The following is a 20,003-nucleotide window of genomic DNA, read 5'->3' as shown; positions in this document are numbered from 1 at the left end:
TTTGAATGCCCCAGGGATGGACAGTTAAGGGCTGTTAAGTGGGAAGGGATGCTGGGGCTGAGTCTGGGCCTGGGCCAGCTGACCAGTGGTTGTAGTGGACCAGATGACTTGAGCCCTCAGGACTCTGCAGCTGTAGGAGACACAGATCAGAGGTCAGGGAATAGTGCAGAATAAGAAGATGTCTGCAATGGAGTCTTACACATTTTGACAAGTAGCTGTAAACAATTTAGAAGAGAAGAAACAGAAAAAAGCCCTAGAGACCAGAAAACCAAGATGGCTGATCTAGGTGTTTCTGTTCTGACTGGGGCCTGAAGCTGGTGACTGGGGCTGGGGGTAGTGGGGAGGGGAGCTCTGGGAGACAGGTGCATTCTGGGAAGAGACTGCACCTGCTGGAAAGTGAGAGCCTAGTGCCTGGGCTTGCTTCTGGGTTGGAACCCAAGCATGAGGGCTGGGATTATGGGATGGCTGTAACCAGGAATGCTGGGACCTACATTCCAGCCTCAGGCCAAGAAGGAGCAAGTTAGGAGCTCAAAGCAGAGTTTTTGAGGTATTGCCCTCAGTATGGCAAAAGTTATGGCTTCCCTGGTGGCTCAGTGGTAAAGAATCCTCCTGCCAAGCAGGAGACCTGGGTTCAATCCTTGGATCAGGAAGATCCCCTGGAGAAAGAAATGGGAACCCACTTCAGTATTCTTGCCTGGGAAATCCCATAGACAGAGGAGCCTGGCGGGCTAGAGTCCGTAGGGTCGCAAAGAGTCAGACATGACTTAGCTTTCTGAGGTATGGCAAAAGTACAACCAGTACAAGGAAGCTTTTGAAATTGGAGGTGTCAGGGTAAGAGTCAGCTTGATCAAGCTGTTGGCTTAGAACCCGTGTGCATGTGTGCTCAGGCACACTCATGCTTCTGTGTGTGTGTGGGTGGGTAGGTAGGTGGGGGGAGGGATGATGGCCATAACTGGGAAGACATTTTGAAAGACTTGATTTTATTCAGGCCCACAGAGTTTGAGAATGAGACTTGTGTCTTGGGCAGGAGGTAGAAGAAAAATGCAACCAAGAAAGGCTACTTCCAAGGACTAGATTTAAAGAGTTGCTGTTTAAGAGAAAATTGAGAGAATTCTAAGAGCTGGTCCAAACGACGATCTCTAACTAAGCTCTCTGTATGCTTCATTTCATGACAGTTAAATTGCTTTTTGCTCTAAAAAGCTCACCAGGTATTGTTAGACCATTAGCCTTGAAAGAAATACCATCAAAGAAAAATAAAAGAAAACCCTGAACTTGTGGTCTTTATAAGTGAAATTCTTCCTAAATCCAGCCAGTTCCAAAATTCTGAGACTCATACATTTTACAGTCTACAAAATAACGACAATATCAGTAAGCTATATTCTAAGATCCTGGTGGAAAAATAGGCAAGGTATGACAGAAGTTGGCCAAATGGATTAAAGAGTGAGCAGAATCAAGTAAAAAGATGGTTTGAATAATAACATATTGATAACAGATAATACAAACTTTTTTGATTAGCCTTCAGAGGAATCTGAATAGAAATGCATTGTTTGGAATGTGTATGCTTTGGTCTCAATAAAAATATCCGGTTGCAGAAATATTTCATGTGGTTTGAACTAACAGGCAAAAAATTAAAAATTCATTGGTATACGCTAATATATGTAATTGTATATTTTGGAGGTAAGCGTAATGGCATAAGTTTGCTGTAATGGAACTGATTGGAAAATGATCTCTTGGAGAAAATTTATTGCCAGTCATAAGATTTCTTTGGTTTAGAAAAATGCTGGGTTTAGTCAAATCCATTGCACCAAATGAAAGTCTGCTTTAATAAAAACGTGGATCTGAGAATTGTGGTTTTTGGTAAGTGGGCATCTGATCCATTAAAATTGTATTGGTTTATTCTTCATGTTGCCTTTTTCCTGAAATCCATCAGTTTGAAGCATGAAGTAAGCCTTTGCCAGCTATCGCTCTAATAATGAAAGACTCACAGTAATTGTTAACGTACACCTTATTAATCAGCTGTGACCTGTTTCTTTGGAAGGGTCTCATGACCGAAAAAGCAGCAGCTTACTTTACTTTTGTTGAAGATGGCAAAAGAGTCATTTTGAGAATCCACTGAACATCATAGAACGGAGTGATGGAAAAATATCTGCAGAATTAGATCATGCAGCCGGCCGGTTCAGGCAGCCCCCACTGCCTGTTCTGTAGCGAGTCCCCCAGCGCTTTGTCTGGGCAAAGCTGGGCTGGACCCCTGACGGGGACTCTGCCACTCTCCTTGGACAGGATCCCATGGTCTAATTGACCTCATTGTTAGGAAATTGTTCATGAAATTAGGAAACTCAGAGTAAACAGAGAAACTCAGACACAGCTCCTTCTCACAGAGGGCAATGGACATATGGAATTAGTTACCGAGAAAAGGGACTGGGGCGAAACACACACGTGCATTCAAGAGGCTCCCAGGTTCCTTCTGAATGTGGGGGAGGAGAGGTAGGTGGCGGCCTGTAGGAAGGTAGGAGTGAGATGTGTTTTGGAAGGACAGGCATGTGAATAATTTGACCTATTCTTCAAATTTCTCTTGAAGTTGTTGGAATATTCCCAACGAAAACCTGCTTTGCTACTCGTCCTCATCTGTTTGGGACTGATGGGTGTGGCCAAGTTGGAATCTCAGTGACCACCTGGATCCTGCCACTCTCTCTGGGGTAAATGGCTTCCCATGTAGAGGCTGGGCTTCCTCTCCTGATCTGAGCAGAACAAATCAGTAGGAAGAGTGAGGGGCTGGTGCTAGCAGAATGTTGAAGAAGCCCCTGTTTTTAACTTGATATTTCCATCTTGTTTTAAGCCATGAAAGGGCTCTGAGGACTGTTTATCAGCCTTGTAATAGGCTGGTTTCCTGGGAGACCCCATCTTCTCCTCTTCAGGGGTCCAAGGTCAGAGTTACGAGGGTATGAGTTTGCTCTGGCTGCAGTAACAAAATATCACAGACCAGGTAGTTTAAACAATGGAAACTGATTCCCTCCCCGTTCTGGAGGCTGGAGGTCCAAGATTAAGATGTTGGCAGGGCTACTTTCTCCTGAAGCCTCTCTCCTTGGTTTGCAGACAGCTTCTCTTCTCTGTGTCTCCACATGGTCGTCACTCCATATCTGTGTCCTAATCTCCTTTTCTTATGACATCAGTTCACATGGGATTAGGGCCTCCCATCTGACCTCATTCAACCTTAATTATTTTTATTTAAAGGCCCTTCTCCAAATACAGTCACATTCTGCAGTTCTTGGGGTTAGGGATTCCACATATGGATTTGGGAACACATCTTAGGAAACCCGCTAATGATGAGATTGAGGAAGAGACCAGGATGATGGGGGAAGGAGGGGTGGGCTCTGGGGGAGCCTCAAAGTCTCCAGGAGAGAGAAGCCTGGCCTCAGCACCCTTCTCTGCCTCTACTTCCACTCGAGTCCAGGAAGGGTTTTAAAAAGGACAAAGGGAGGGCTGGACACCATAAGGTAGGGGTTCCTGGAAGCCGAGGTCCCCCTGCTCTCTGCACAAGTATGCCCACCCGTGACTGAGTTTGATGCTTCACAGGCAGAAAAGTGAGGGAAGAGGAGAGAACAGAGCAAGGGGGAGACATTAAGCAGTGAGAAAAACTGCCTTGGCTGCAGTTTTCAAAACCAGCTGTTTGAAGGTGGAGAACATCATAGGTGGAAGCAAGCCTGCAGAGAATACTCCATTAGGAAGCAGGGAAAAGGCCACTGCTGCTGACTCTCTGGGACGCAGAATTGCTTGATCTAGAAAACATCTCCGGACCTGGGGCTGTTTGAGCTGTAAAGGCTGCAGAACCTTGTGTCGAATGCAGTGCCCCCGGTGTGAGCCTGGAGGTGATACCTGCACGCTGGCGAGGTCATCTGCATTCTTGCCACATGTGAGGTCTCGAGTCATGGATATTTGCCTCTACTCCACCGTGTCTACTGCTTCCCACCAACCCCAGCATTTTTCTCGTTCAGTTTACAGGTTTGTCTAAGACCTCATGTGAGTTAGGTTCAAACATAAGGTCAAGGGCAGGCCAAGCTGTAGGATGGCAAAGGGCCTAGAGAAGCCAGTGAAGGTGGGTCCTTTATGCAGCTGAGGGGTCCCCAGAGGTCAGCGGTCTCTAGGGTAAGAAGTGGGTTCTGCCCAGGAATACATTTCAGGGCTGGGTCCTTACTGTAAGTGGACTCCAGCTGGATCCAGAAGGATGCAGCTGGGACCACTTTGTCCAAGGATTTGCCCTGGAGCCGATCACTGTGGCCCTTGAAACTGTTTAACCAAGCTGGCCTGAACTCCAGAAGAGTCTTCTTTCTTACCAGAAGGTTCCAGGTCAGGCCCACGTGAGAGGACTTTGGGAGCACATGTTGGCAGAACAGTCTGGCTTCTTGCAATGGCCCTTCTGAGTTATTGGCACCAAAGCCAAGACTTGGATGTGGCAGATTCTCAGCTGACGTTGTCCCATTGAATGTCTGTGGGATGAGGGACGAGGGGCAGCAAGGGAGCTGGTTATTAAGAAGCTGAGGGGTCAGTGGAAGCTTCCCCTTAAAATTAAGCTGAAGGACTTGAAGCTGCTCAGCCCTCTCCTTCCATTTCCTAGACCGAGAGATTCTCTTCGTGTTGCTCCGTGAAAGGGGATGTTTCCTACAGTTTTTAATATAGATTTTGTGATGATGACATGAAAGCCGTCAGTGCCTGGCTGGGATAAAGTCTAAGTGCCTGTCAGTGAGCTTTTCTGATCTTAGCTTCAGAGCCTGTCATTAGGCTGTTTGTTGCCGAGGAATCTCCTTCAGAGACATCCGTCTCCATAACCACATTGCCAGCTACACAGCTGGATAAGGAGATGGGCTGCCCCAACCAGGAAGCCCCCTTTTCAGTAAGCCTGGGTGACTCAGATAAGGGACCACTTGAAGGACACTGATTTCTCTTCCTGTGCTTCAATTCCTGCTCTTATGTTTTATTTTTTTTTTTTTTTTTTGCTCTTATGTTTTAAATTCACAAGTGGCGTATACCTGTGAAACCCTCTGCACCCCACCCTTCTCCTCCATAAAGGCAGGACCCCAGGTCTGTTCTTTCTCTCCCCACCCCTCCCTGTCCCCATGATCTCACTATGTGGTCCCAGACCCGCCATGTACCCCCAGGATCTGTGAGAAGAAGCCTTGTCTTTTCAACCTTCTCTGGTGGTTGTTGCTGAGGTGTGTCCTGCTATTGTGATAGATCCAGGAGGGTGTACCCTATTGGGGTGATGTCCATGGGGGGACCAGGCAGGAGGGTGGCCCAGGCTTTCCCAGCCACAGCATCACTGTGGACAGGCTGAGAGCAGCACAAATCAAGGAAGAAGGCACTATATGTGCCATTTTGTCATTACTGTTACTGTTATTGTTGTCATCACCTGAACTTAGATTGAAAAAAAAAGCTTTCATTGTTGGGATTTCTCTTGGAATGAGGGGTGAGCTGAGTATCCCATCCACGGGAGCTGACACCTCCTCCTTCTGAGAGCCCCTTGGCATGAGAGAGGTGGTATCGTCCAGAGAGGACGAAGATCCAGGGCTCAGTTGTAAGAAGAGAGGTTTTTCATCTGTTGAACTCAGAAAGCAGCTAAGTCCACAAATTCCTGTTCACTTGAGATTTTCTGCCTGTTTTATATGAATCACAGTGGAATGTAAATTAATCTGGGGAACATATTGGAGTTTACTTCATGTTAGAGCCCAAACCTGTAAAGATGTCTCTGCCTTTGATTTCCACTTTTCCTTGGGCACTTCATGGGCTTCCCAGGTGGCACTAGTGGTAAAGAACCTGCCTGCCAGTGCAGAAGACAGAAGAGACCCGAGTTTGATCCCGGGTAAGGGGATCAGTAAGATCCCCTGGAGTAGGAAATGGCAACCTGCTCCAGTAGTCTTGCCTGGAGAATCACATGGACAGAGGAGCCTGAAGGGCTTTATTCCATGGGGCTGCAAAGAGTTGGACACTTGAGTGACTGAGCACTGCATGGCACTGGGCACTTTATGGATATTTCTTCAGCTTCTGCAAGGGTCAGAAGAATTCACCTGTCTGAAAGAAGCCATCACACCTGAGCAAATTTTCTTGAACAGGATCCGTATTTCCTTAGCTTTGGAGGTGTCACCAATGTGTTTTTTATACACAGTACTGGAAAGCCAAATATTTGGCAAGTTGGTTCAAAAGAAAATTTCACTGATATGAGGGAGCACTAAAAATAGCTAGGGAGCTGGATTGGTCTGTCTCCTACCAGATGCATCTCTATAAATTAGGATCAAATGCTTCCTCCTTTCACATTGTAACATTTGACTTTGTCGTCTGAGCACACAAACGTGCCAGCGTTACTAACAAAGTAAGAAGCTAAAACCACCAAGGACAAAGCCCTTGTTTCTAGAAGCCTGAAGAAGCCAGCAGACTGGTCAATCGAATGGCCATCGAGTCAGCTGGTCCAGAAATACTTGTCCAGATCCTACCGTTCCTGGCCTCCGGATAAGCGCTGACTCTACAGCAGTGTTCCTGCCATGGACCCTTGGTTGTTAAAGAGCAGATCATGAAGCACATGTGCTCGAATATCAAGTGGAGTTTATTGAAGGGACACAGTGACAGCTCAGAGAAAAGGGGAACCGCAGAGCCAGGCAGGAACGGGCTGTAGGAACTAGAAAAATTTCAGTAGCTCCTACAGCTGCTCCTGATCTATTCCTATGTCTCTAATCTCAGCTCTCTGCTTCTTTCTCTGCAGCCAGGAGGCACCTCTTTCCCCTCTGTGTCTGCTCTGGCTCCCTGAGTCTCTCTGCAGACCCACTTTTGCTGCCTGTCATGAGAGGACATGGCTGGTCACCTCAGTCTGGGGCGACCTCTCCACATAAGCACCCACCCCGCCTGTTACAGTCCCCTTGTCTTTTGCTTTCTGTTCTAAGGAGGGAACACCTAATCCCTAATTGGTTGGTGATTTGCCTTGAATGGCAACATTCTTCCTTTAACCCATTGTGTTCCAAGGCAGATGATGTTGGATCCGCTGAAGCACTTTGGAGGCTGGACCTGATACCGTCTGAAAGCTCACTCCCGTAGGTGTCTGCTGGGGATGCCAGCTGGTGCCTGGAGTCGGCAGGGCTGTGGCCAGAACACCTCCCAGTGCCTGGGCTTCCTCACAGCATGGGTACTGGGGCCCAGCATGGGGACATCAACTCAGATGCCGGTCCTCTCTCCTTGGCGGCAGGCTCTGGGTTGTGTACAGCACCACGTGGGTGCACAGAGATAGGAGCCCTATTTACAGGCAATTGGAAAGCCAGCCTTCCTACTTCCCTCATGAATTTGCAGTATATTAAAGATTTCTATAGATTCAGAGAAGGTCAGGTCTACTCATCAAAACCATATTTGAAAAGATAAAAAGGTAATTGGTATAATATGGATCTGAAAAAGGATCCTCTTGTGTGTTTCTCTTGAACACTCAATTAAGCAAGTAACTAGAAGAGATGATAATACTTCTCCACGTGCTGCTCATTCTGGACACCAACGCTACTCATAGGAGAGGCTCCTGTCACTGAAAGTAGTTTCTGTATCCTTTGGAGGCTGTGCTGTGCTAAGTCACTCAGTCTTGTCCTACACTTTGCGACCACGGTAGCCTGCCAGGCTCCTCTGTCCATTGAGATTCTCCAGGCAAGAATACTGGAGTGGGTTGCCATGCCCTCCTCCAGGAGATCTTCCCGACCTAGTGATTGAACCTAGGTCCCTTCTCTGGATACACAAATGTAATTTACATCAAAGTGAAAAGAAATGCTAAAACCCAGGAGTTATTATAGTCTGTTTAGCACCTAGGGTATGATGCCAAAGTGTGTGTGTGTGTTGTGTATGATGTGTGGTGTGTGTATATGTATGTTGTGTTTGTGTTTTTTTTTCTGTGTTCTGTGTACTGTGTAGTGTGTGTATGTGTGGTGTGTGTGTTGTCTATGTGTGTTGTGTGTGTTTTGTGCTGTGAATGTGTGTAGGGGAGAAGCTAGGATTTTTGGGAACTGAGCCCTGTCCACTTAGCAGGAAGGGATCCAGCCTGCTACTGTATTAAATATTCACATCCTGCAAAGTTTGCCCTTTAATAATCTGTAAACTAATTTTCATGCGTACTCCAAAAGTTTCCCAGTCTTTTCTTAAAAGGGGAAAAAATGATGGCTGGCATCTTGGAAGGCTTTTTGAATTATTTGCTTTAAATCCTTTAAGTAAACAGAGTAAACCCCTATTTGAAATGAAAGCGGCTGTTTACTCATGTAAATGCATTGTTTTCCTCTGTTGTTTAAGGGCAAATAGATGAAAGAATCTGAAGAGGGTTTCCTGAGCAGAATGTGCTGAAATTCCTGTTTTCCCCTCGCTCACCTCATGTAAGCTTCCTTTGGCTTTTGAAAGGCAAGAGAGGGAAACGTTTTCTTTTCTAATCAGTGAGGATTCTCCAGCAGTCAGTGGCATTACCGTTTCCCTTTGAAAGGAAAGATTTCTTCTGTTAGCACATAGTAGTTTTCTGATACAGGTCTTTTGCTTTCTTAGGTTTATTCCTGTTATTTTATTTGATGCCATGGTAGAAAGGGTTGTTTCTTTCATTTCTCATTGTGATTTTTCATTGTTAGTGTATAGGAATGCAAAAGATTTCTGTGTATCTATTTGTATACTGCTACTTTACTGAATTCACTGAAGAACTCTGGTAGTTTTCTGGTGGAATCCTTAGAATTTTCTGTGTATGTACCATGTCATCTGCAAAGAGTGATTGCTTATTAATATTTTTTCCCATTGGATCCCTTTTATTTCTGTTTCTTCTCTGATTGCTGTGGGTAGAACTTCCAAAACTATGTTGAATAAAAGTGGTGAGAGTGAATGTCCTTGTCTTATTCCTGATCTTATAGAAAATACTTTTAAGCATTTCACCATTGAGTATGATTTTAGCCGTGGATTTGTCATATATGGCCTTTATTATGTTGGGGTAGGTTCCCTCTATGCCCACTTTCTGGAGAGTTTTTATCATAAATGGGTGTTGAATTTTGTTGAAAGCTTTTTCTGTATTTGTTGAGGTGATCATATGGCTTTTATTCTTCAGTTGGTTAATGTGGTGTATCCCACTGATTGATTTGCATTTATTGAAAAACCCTTACATCCCCGGGTATGTCCTACCATATCATGGCATATCATCTTGATGTATGACCCTTTTAATGTGTCGTTGGATTTGCTTTGCTAGTATTTTGTGGAATGTGATATTGCTTACAAGTGGAATCTTAAAATAATAGCACAAATGAACTTATTTACAAAACAGAAATAGAGTCACAGCTGTAGAAAACAAACTTATGGTTACCAGGAGGGAAGTGGGGAGAGAAAAATTGGAAGATTGGGATTGATATATACACACGACTATATACAAAATAGATAGCTAATAAGAACCCATTATATAGCACAGTGAACTCTACTCAATACTCTGCAATGGGAAAAGAATCCAAAACCTATATGGGAAAGAATCCAAAAACAGAGTGACTATAGGTATATGTATAAGTGAATCACTTCATTGCACACCTGAAACTAACACAACATTGGAAATCAACTATACTCCAATATAAATTTTTTAAAAAAGGAAAAGAAAGTGGTGGTTTGTCCCTTGGCCAGCAGACCCTGGCCTGGCTGAGGGAACAGTGGATGACAGGAGGGAGGGTGGTGCCCACTTCATGACCTGCCAGGATGTGAGATGTATTTAAACATAGTACTTTGTAAGTAGAATGACAATGCATCACTGGGTTTTCTATCAATAACTGTTGGTCCCTTGGTGTAAAATAGGGATGACGCTATGAATGAGATAGCTCTGAGGTCCACGTGGATTCGGGAGCATCTACTCTCAGACTTAATAAAGGCTATTTTCAAAATTCTCAATGGAGCAGTGACAACCTTTCTCCCTTCCCCCACTGCACAGACTTCACTAACGCAAATGTGACTTTTAAAGAGGTCTGTCTGGCTATCTGAGTTCTGGAGCAACACGATTCATTCTGACCAGAAAACAGAATTCCCACAGAATTTCCACTCTCTTCCACCCAAGTCCTCCCCAGATTCCCCTCCCCCAGACCAGTGGTTGTGTTGCATCCACAGGGAGCTGGGTGCGAGGGTAAGAGCTTGTCCAGAGGCTGGGCTTCCCAGGGCATCCAAAGTCATCAGCCCCTCATGTTCATAACCTCCCACCCAGCAGAGAGTCACACCCTCCTAGACAACCTCGGCTCTGTCCACAGATCAGGTCGCCCACCACGTTACATAGTTACTGTTCATCTTCTCAGCCTCCTAGGGGCACAATTGAGGCAGCCTAGGACTGGAATTTAAAAACCTGGACTTTGCTGCTTGTTCATTTATTCATTCAACAAGCACTGAGAGCCAACTGGGTTCAGGCATTGAGTTGGGGGTCGGTTCCTGATCTCGGGGCCTCCCTCTAAAGCTGCACTTTCTGTAGAGGGGACACAGGAAGCCATGGGGGAGGACCAGCTGATACATTAAAAACATCCATCATGGAACAATACTTTGGAAAGGACAACGAAGTAACTTACTATAAAAATGAAATAAAAAAGACATGCAAAATACAAGCCCCAATTTGGTTATTGTTAGATTTCACAGGCATGAAAATACTCTGTAAAGTGGTTAAACGCTTCCTTCTCATTTCTGGGCTCTCTCCCGCAGACACAGGGCAGGTAGCCTGCACACAGCACTGGCTGGAGGACTGCACTCTGAGTGTCCCTGGTCCAGGAGATGATGCGTATGATCCAGAGGAAGTGACATTAGCCCGACCCCAGGAAGTGGGCCTGATGGAGATGCACAGGGCAATGGACTTGCTGGTCCTTGTCAACAGGACCCCCCTCCTTGTTCTGGTTGGCAGAATTCCACCATTTGCCCATGCACTCACCACCCCTTGCCTTGGAGCTTGCATCCTCTCCAGGTCTGAGTGAGCCTGGCTGTCCTACAGGTTATCTCATAGCCCTTCCCCAACATGGTCCAGGAGGAGACAGTTGATGGGGTCCAGCCTGGTGATTTGCAAGGCAAGCTTTGCTGTGAGCTTCTGCGAAGTTCCCTTTGCTTTTCTGAGCGAGCTTCTGGAAGCAATCCCATGTCTCTCCCCTGCTAGATAGAGCCAGGAAGCATGAGTCCAGATGTCTGGGCCCTGAGGAGAACCTGGCTTAAGGTGGATGCTGGATGCCCAAGAGAGAGGAGCAAAGCAGGGGCTTTCAGAAAGCACTATTAATTATCACTGGAGCCCTCCAGTCACAGGAGCTGCCTGTCTCCTTTTCCATTTACTTGAACTTCAGCTGTCTTTTCTCTTCTCAGCAGCCTGGAGCCTTCCAAGGGCTATACCGGTGTATAGAGTGGTCGTTAAAGCCAAACAGAATGATATTTTTAATATATCTGAGCCAGAGTGATGCTCAAGATCCTTAGCAACTAGTATAGCCTGGCCAGGGACTTAGACTGCAAATGGCCATATGGCTAGATGGGAGACACAGCAGATCATCAGCCCTGCACACACAGAAGGCCATCTGAAGTCACTGCCAACAGGTTTTGTTTTTCTTTCTTCTCTCTTTCCTGGAATAGCAACAGCTCATGTGCATCTTGTTGGCCCCATAACAAGATGCTAGGATTCACCACTCTGTTTTCATGCCTTCTCTTCTTTGTCAGGACCTTGTATTTTCCTTGAGGCCTTAAGGATCCTGGCAAGAGTCAGTGTGATGGAATTCTCAGTTGTAGGAGCAAACCACATGGAAGGATTGCCACCAGCAAACCCTGGGCCAAAATTGGAGGTAGGCTGGTTTACTTCAGCCTTCTTGCGTTTTCTGGCCCTTTATTCGTCTTAGCAGTCTGTCTCCCCAGGAAAATATTCCATATAAAAGTTTAGGAGAACTTCCCTGGTGATCCAGTGGCTAAGACTCTGCGATCCCAATGCAGGGGAGCTCTCTATGCCTGGGTTTGATCCCTGGTCAGGGAACTAGATCCCGCATGCTGTGCAACTAAGAGTTAGAAGGCTGCAACTGAAAGATCCCGCATGCCTTGATGGAGATCTAAGAGCCCATGTGCTGCTAAGACCCAGAACAGTGAAATAAATAAAATAAATATTAAAAAAAAGTTTAAGGAGCTTTAATTAATTTTAACTTATCCTTCTTTAGGGGACAGTATTTGTGCATCTTAAGTGAGTCTAAGAGAATGGTCTGGCTATGACTGGAGAATGGCAATTGGATGGCAGGTAAAGGAGTTGCCAAGGGAACCTAGGTAGATGCTTCAGAGGTTGTCCGCCCACCCAGCATCTGACGCAGAGGTTCCTTCTGGGAACTGGAGCCATGGGAAAGCAGGAGCTAGGAAGAAAGAGAAGAGGTGGGGAAGGCAAGGGACAGTCAGAAACACAGAGGAGAGGGACGAGAAGCAGACAGAGAAGGAAACATTGCAGTTGGCCATGATTTCCAACAGGACTGAGCTGCTTTACTTGGCTCCTGTTGCCCGCTGGACCATGCTTGGTCAGAGCCACGGGTTTTATTCAAAAGATACATGGTAAATTTCACTTGTGTGAAGAGAAACTTGAGCTGCAATCAGTGTCACATACTCTTTGTTTCCAGCCTGAGGAGTCCCGCATCTCGGCTTTGGTCCCCAGTGCTGTCTCATACATTTGGATTTCCGATTAACCAACAGATGTGGGGGAAAACTGCTGGCCTGGCCAGAGAGGTCCCTCATGGCCACATGTGTGCAAATACAAAGACTCACAAATCATTGAGACCAGCTCAGCTGTAGCTCATGTGACCCGCCTGCATCACATGGCAAGTGAGAATTTGTGATGGGGATGCAGCCGGCTCAGGCAGGAGAGCACAGACCTGACTGTAGGATAAGCTTGATTACCTTACCGCCTCCAATTTCTCTTTCCCACAAACTCTGAGGAGTGGGAGCGGCTGTCAGGGAGAACGTCACAGAAAATATTTTCCTTCAGGGATTAATAGCAGGTTAATAAATAACCGATCAGACCCAGTTGAAATGCCTTTGGGTAAGAGTGGTTGATCTGCATACAAACATGGGTCTCTTCTTATTGCTTTAGCTTTATTTTTTTTTAATGTTTCAAAAGAGCAAGGAAAATGTTCGTGAATTTCTCAGACATCAAATAGCTCTCAAAAATGTCAACAACATCAGTGTAAAACTAATAAAAATATGGCACAGATTTAGCACTTGTACTGAAAGGAAATATAAAAACAGGGAAAGAGAAGCATATGGAAAAGCATGTTTGGGGCTTGAACAGATCAACCTCACATATTAAAACAAACAGAAACCAGAGCATTTCTGGTGGGAATGTTGAAAACGGATGACTTACTGGAGAAACAAATGATGATGTCCCCACACCGCCTTGCTTTTCCTCCAACAACAGTGAGGTTGAAAATGGACTTCAACTTCAAGCCAGTACTTTTGGCAGTCTGAGCAGGGGAGGGTTTCAGACCTTAATTTCTTTCCCAGCCTTCAATGTGGGGGAAAGTCGGCTTTGGCGCCGAGACATGCTGTCAGTGCAGGCCCATCCGAGAGGGATGGACATGCGCTCAGGAGAGATGTCTGGAAGATCTTGAGGTGATATTGGCTGCCTCTGAAGCTCAATTTCTGCATCTAGAATGTAGAGCCAATAAACCCTTGTTCCCAGGTTTCTTGTGAGAATTAAGCGTTGTAACACATGGAAAGCGCCTGCACACAGGCGACACGTAGACCAGCGTGTCCAATACAAATTTCTGCAATGCTAGAAATATGCCATGTTCTGGATTGTTCAGTAGAACAGCTTCCAGCTCTGCATACTCCTGGGGCACTTGAAATGTGACTACTGCTACCAAGGATACACAGTTTAAATTTTATTTAATTTTAAATAATTTAAAGAGCCACACATGGCTAGTAGTTATCCTATTGGATGGCTCAGGTCTGGACCATGTGGCTAATGTTGATAATAATGATGATCGTATGGGTTTTGTATCCTCAAATTGGAGCCTCAGGTTTCGTGCTCAGGGGGGCTGTTGGCATATCTAAAGCTCATAGGTGGAGTTGGAGGCTAAATTTTTCCATGACAAGTTAAGTCCTGGTGAGGTCTCTGTGCATGTGGCTACCCGTGATCAGGTTAGCTGAGTATAGCTGTTCTTGAGTTCTGTCTTCTCCCAACCAGTCAAGAAGAATGGCCAAGAGAAGCAGGTATTCTATGTACAAGAACTGAACATTCTTTACTTTTTGGATTGGCCAGTTTCTGTGTTCTGTGATTATTATTTCCATTTTGAATGCTTTTATGTTTTAGAACTGATTGCCCTTTCCTAAAGGAAATCAGCCCTGAATACTCATTGGAAGGACTGATGCTGAAGCTGAAACTCCAGTTCTTTGGCCACCTGAAGTCAAGAGCTGACTCATTGGAAAACATCCTGATGATGGGAAAGATTGAGGAGAAGCTGGTGACACAGCATGAGATGATTGGATGGCATCATCAACTCAATGGACATGAGTCTGAGTAAACTGTGGCAGATAGTGAAGGACAGGGAAGCCTGACATGCTGCAGTCCATGAGACGGCAAAGAGTCAGACATGACTGAGCAACTGAACAACAATACCTACTTACAATGGCCACAAAGTCTCAGAATATCACAAGTAATAAGTTACCTAAGTGAAAGCTTTTATTGGGTTCAAAGATAATCAGAATATTCCATGAATTTGAGAAAGTTTCCCAGAAAGATAATCACTAAAAAGTGTCCCATTTTGTAGAAGGGACTTTACTTAATGGCTGTCAGCCAAGGTCATGGCTGGTAGGTGGATCCCACTGGGCTGAACACTTACAATACAAGTTCTCACCAAAGAAATGTGACAGATTGGTATCACTGAAGACTGGCCTGTGCTCTGAACTTTCTTCCTCTTTGTATTCATACATATCTGAAAATTTCCTCAAATTTTGGCCAAGGGAACAAACAAGAGGAATGATTAAATCTCTCTACTAAGATTGTCTAATCTAAATGAATTAAGTGGCACAAATATATTAGCATCTAATGGATTCAATGACTTCTCCTAAAGGAACCTCTAAGGAAGTCCATTTGTTTGACCATGCTAGATTTGTCATGAGTGGGACCATGTAGCATTTGTCCTTCTGTGATGTCGTAGGTAAATTATTTCTAGGAAAAAGAAGTTCTACTCTAGGAAAAGTAAGATATGCAGCAGTCTGTACCAGCATCAGCTAAGACCGTGTAAGAAATGGAAACCATCAGGCACATTCCAATCCAAACATTATTCTTGGCACATCCTTATTTTCCATTTTTAAAGATTATCTCAATTATTTACTTTATCTTTTTGATTTGTCTCTTCTCTATTTCCCTCCCCTAACCCACCTCCACCCAGCAGTGCTTCATAGGATCATGTCCCAAATAAGCTGCTGCTGCTGCTGCTGCTAAGTCGCTTCAGTTGTGTCTGACTCTGTGCGACCCCAGAGACGGCAGCCCACCAGGCTCCCCCGTCCCTGGGATTCTCCAGGCAAGAACACCGGAGTGGGTTGCCATTTCCTTCTCCAATGCATGAAAGTGAAAAGTGAAAGTGAAGTCGCTCAGTCGTGTCGGATTCTTAGTGACCCCATGGACTGTAGCCCACCAGGCTCCTCCATCCATGGGATTTTCCAGGCAAGAGTACTGGAGTGGGGTGCCATTGCCTTCTCTGCCCAAATAAGCTTCATGCACCCAAATCCTTGAATTAGAGTAAGATTTTTTTTAAACTCTAAGATACAGCATCATATATTTACTTATATTTGAAAGAACTAAGATTTAGAGCAAGCATAACCTTGTCATTTAGAGTTTCATTCTTTGTTAATTTCCTCTTTTTGCCACTTTTAGTATATGGGATCTTTTAAAAATGAAAAATAGCTATTTCTCATCACAGAATCAGTAAGTATTCATTATAAAAAGTTCCTTGGTGGTCCAGTAGTTAGGCTGGGGCACTTTCACTGCAGTGGCCCAGGTTCAGTTCCTGGTCAGGAAACTGAAATCCCCCAAGTGGCATGGAGTGGACAAAAAAATTGACAAAATAGATAAAGAAGAAATATGCTGCTAAGGCTAGAAACAACTACCCTGAAATATCTAATATTTATCTTTCCATTCTTTTTTTTTTTTTTGCATATTGTGATTTTTTAAAAACAATCTCTCCCATCCCACAGGCTCTTATACCTTGCCCTTGATACTCATCTCATTAAGAGGTGGGGTCTGTGTCCTTCCCCCTTGAAAATGGGCAGACCTCTGTGTCTTCCTTGACCAACAGAGTAGAGAAGTAATGCTATGTGACTTTGAGAGAAGACCATAACAATGTCATGCATTTGTGTCTTATTTTCTTAGAGCAGTCATTCAGGAAACCCAGCTGCCATGTTGTGAGGAAGCTCAAGTTAGCCACACAAACAGACCACCTGTGTAGGTGCCTTGGTTGGCAGCTCCAGCTGAAGCCCTAAAAGGAAGTCAGATGTTAAGATACTTCCATGATGAAGCTAAAGTTCCAATATTTTGGCCACTTGATGCAAAGAAGCTATCTCATTGGAAAAGCCCCTGATGCTGGGAAAGATTGAAGGCAAAAGGAGAAGGAGGCGGCAGAGGAAGAGATGGTGAGATAGCATCATTGACTCAATGGACATGAATACACTGGGAGATTCTGTGGAGGACAGAGGAAACAGGCGTGCTGTAGTCCATGGGATCACAAAGAATTGGACATGACTTAGTGGCTGAACAACAACAATAAATATTATTCTAGCTCCCAGATGTCAAGGCACGCTCAGCCTTTGTGTCTTCTTAGCTAAGGAGCCGGGCACCATGGAACAGAAAAAACAAGCCACTTTATTACTGTATCTTTTCCAAACTTGAGGGGCATAGACTCCATGAACTTAATAAAATGGTGATTTTATGTCAGTATATTCTGGGTGCTTTGCTGGGCAGCCAAAATCCTCTCTGTTCTTTAGTCTTTGTTTTCTGATTGGCTGAGGTTGTTACTATCAACTCTATTGGTCTGAGCTTTTTGAGCTGTATTATCTCATCAGTCTTTGGTCAACTTATGCACAAATGCCTTTGGGTCAGGTGACCCTCTGATCCAATCATTTTGAAAGCTTTAGATAAATTAACAGCTGAATAAAATGTTACGGGTAAGAACATTTCCTCTGGACAAGAACACACACTCTTGTGCACTTAAAAATAAAAATATAAAAATACAAACACAATTAAAAATGTCAATGCATGAAATGAGTTATATCCCATATATAGAGCAGTAGGTGGTTATCATACAAAGACTATTCTGTTATCATTTTAAAATATGATAAAATATGAAAATGTTCATCTACATAAAAAGAAATCCAAAACATGATGTCATGGATGTCTTCCATTTGTCACAGCACAGATCACAGTGTTCGAAATGTAAGAAGTCCTTCCTGCTTGGTTGGTATTTTCCATTTTCAGAAAGCCTGAGAACGGTTTTAGTACCTAACCTAAGGATTTTTGTCTTTTGTTAACAGGTTGTGGATTTACATACAAAGTCATAACTTGTGCTAACTTAAATTATTTTTATTATGGCAGCAAGTCTATTGCTGTTGTTTAGTCACTAAGTCATGCCTGATCACTTTTTGTGACCCCATGGACTAAAGTCCTCCAGGCCCCTCTGTCCATGGGATTCTCCAGGCGAGAATATTGGAGTGGGTGGCCATTTCCTTCTCCAAAGGTGATATTAGATCATTAAAGAAAATGAGAAAACCTAACCAAATCATTGAGGCATTTCCCCCTTTATCTTGGTCCTTTTCGTAATTTCTCAGCTCAAGAAGATTACATTCATAACATTGTAAAGCAACTATAATTCAACAAAAATTAATTTAAAAAGAAGATTATATTATTTAAATTCCTCTAGAGAATTATATCCTGGAAGAGAACATCTACTTTGCCTTCTGTAACTGATGTTTGTCCCTAGATCCAGTAACTCCAGGCTTCGGCATCTCAACCTTTCCACCACCATCATGGCTTTATTCCCGGAGCCCCGTCCAGCTGTCCACCCCTGTCCTCTTGCTCCAGCTGAACCTCAGTAACTCTGGGTGCCGCTGCCCATCAGTCATAACAAGTGCCTGTGTCCAGACTTGGGAGGGTGCTGGGTTTTCCAACCGCAACCTGTAAAGATGCCCTGGAGACAAGGTGGTAGGAAAAGTGAGTTCATACACCTTCTGCCTCTAAAGAGGTAGGTTGCAAACTGAACAGGGACTCCGAGAAAAATGAATCAGGTGTCTTCGTCCAAGTAAACACTGGACATGTATCCACAACACGAAACCGCCGTACGATGCAAAAACATTAGCTAGGGAGAGACCCAGGAGCGCCTCCAAGCCAACGAGGAGGTGGTGGAGCTGAGCTGTGCAGACACTTCTCCCACATGCCTGGCACACAGCATCCCTCCCCGTCTTGTTTGCACGAGTCCCACATTTACAAAAACAAAACTGAATCAGAGGCGACACTGTATCTGGTCCTGCCAGCTCAGATCTGCTCATTAATCACTGACTAGTCCCGTTCCTCAGCTACACCATCATCGCTGGCTCCACACAGCTGACCCTCTCCTCTGCCTCTAAAGAGTGACACATTAATTTTTATTACTAACTCTGTGTTTCAAAACTCTTTGGGGACTGGGAAACCCAGCAGGCAAATCTCTGGCCCTAGAAAGCAGTTAAACTGAATTGCAAATAAAAGGCTTAGAAAGTCCTTAAAATCACAACCTTGGCAAGAATCTCCGAGAGGGAAAATTAACTTTCTTCTCTCATCTGAGTTAACAGAGTTTGGAAAGATCAGTCTTTTCGTTGGACAACCCAGGGCTACCAGTTCCATAGGCTAGCTGCATTTTGAAGTTGGAAAATGTTTCTTTTTGGCTCCCTCCAACATTTTTAACTTGATTTGGACAACCAAACATCTTGGACTTTCCCCCTTTGTATCTGAAACTAGCAGCATTCTCAAGAGAAATGTTGTCGATCGTTTACGTATTAGTGAGAATTCCAGTCAGCCTCTATTTAAATACATTCATCCAGATGTTTATTGAGCACCTACCTTGTGCAAAACACAAAGACCAGCAGGGAACAGTCCTCCTGACCCCTAAGTATGGACAGTTAAGAAAGGAAAACAGAGAGGTGATGGTGAACAAGAGGTGGTAGGAGAACTGAAATGTGATGGGCTAGGAAGGAAGAAGTATCTCATAGGAAGGCTTAGAGGACGGAAAAGAGGTAACATTTGAGTTGAGCTTCTAAAGAGGAGAAAGCTTTGCACAGACATGAATGGGGTGGGTGAGGAATTGAGCAGTACCCATAAGAGGACATTAAAGTTGGTGAACGGACAGGATGGGCGTGAGGATCTGCGAGGGCTTGAGTGCTCGTGGCAGTGTGGCAGACCAAGCACTGTGATGGCCTGCGGGTGGGAAGCCATCTGGACCCCGTCCTGTGGACCGCAAAGGCCACAGTAAGACATGAGAGTGCAAGTGACTGGAGCCATCAGAGAATTGGAGCAGTGACGTCTCTGCTTAAAGAAACTATAGCATTGGTGGCCTAGGGGTGGATGATGAGCTGATTCTAGCAGCTGAAGTGTCAACTGGGCTAAGGTGATAGAAATTAAAACCAGAGAAAATTGGGGGGGGGGATTTTGCACTTAGGCTTGATTGAAATTTAAACAGTGTGAATGATTAGAACAAGATGAGCAGAAGGGCTGAAGATGATCTCCAGGTTCTCACCTTGTGACTTCACTTCTAAGTATGAGATGACAAAGAAATTCCAGCCATCATCTGCAGGTAGGAGTAAAAATAAGGATTTACACAGGAACTTCCCTGGTGGTCCAGTGGTTAAGTCTCCATGCTTCCAAAGTGGCGGGGCATAGGTTCAATCCCTGGTCAGTAACTAAGGTATTCCAGCACAGTCAAAAAGAAAAAGTGTTTAACATGGAGCACTTACTAATGGCTAAAAATTTTTAATTGTCTGAAAATACTTAA

This window comes from Bos indicus x Bos taurus, chromosome 13, assembly GCF_003369695.1.
Source record: "Bos indicus x Bos taurus breed Angus x Brahman F1 hybrid chromosome 13, Bos_hybrid_MaternalHap_v2.0, whole genome shotgun sequence".
NCBI lineage: Eukaryota > Metazoa > Chordata > Mammalia > Artiodactyla > Bovidae > Bos > Bos indicus x Bos taurus.
This window is presented reverse-complemented; position numbering follows the sequence as displayed.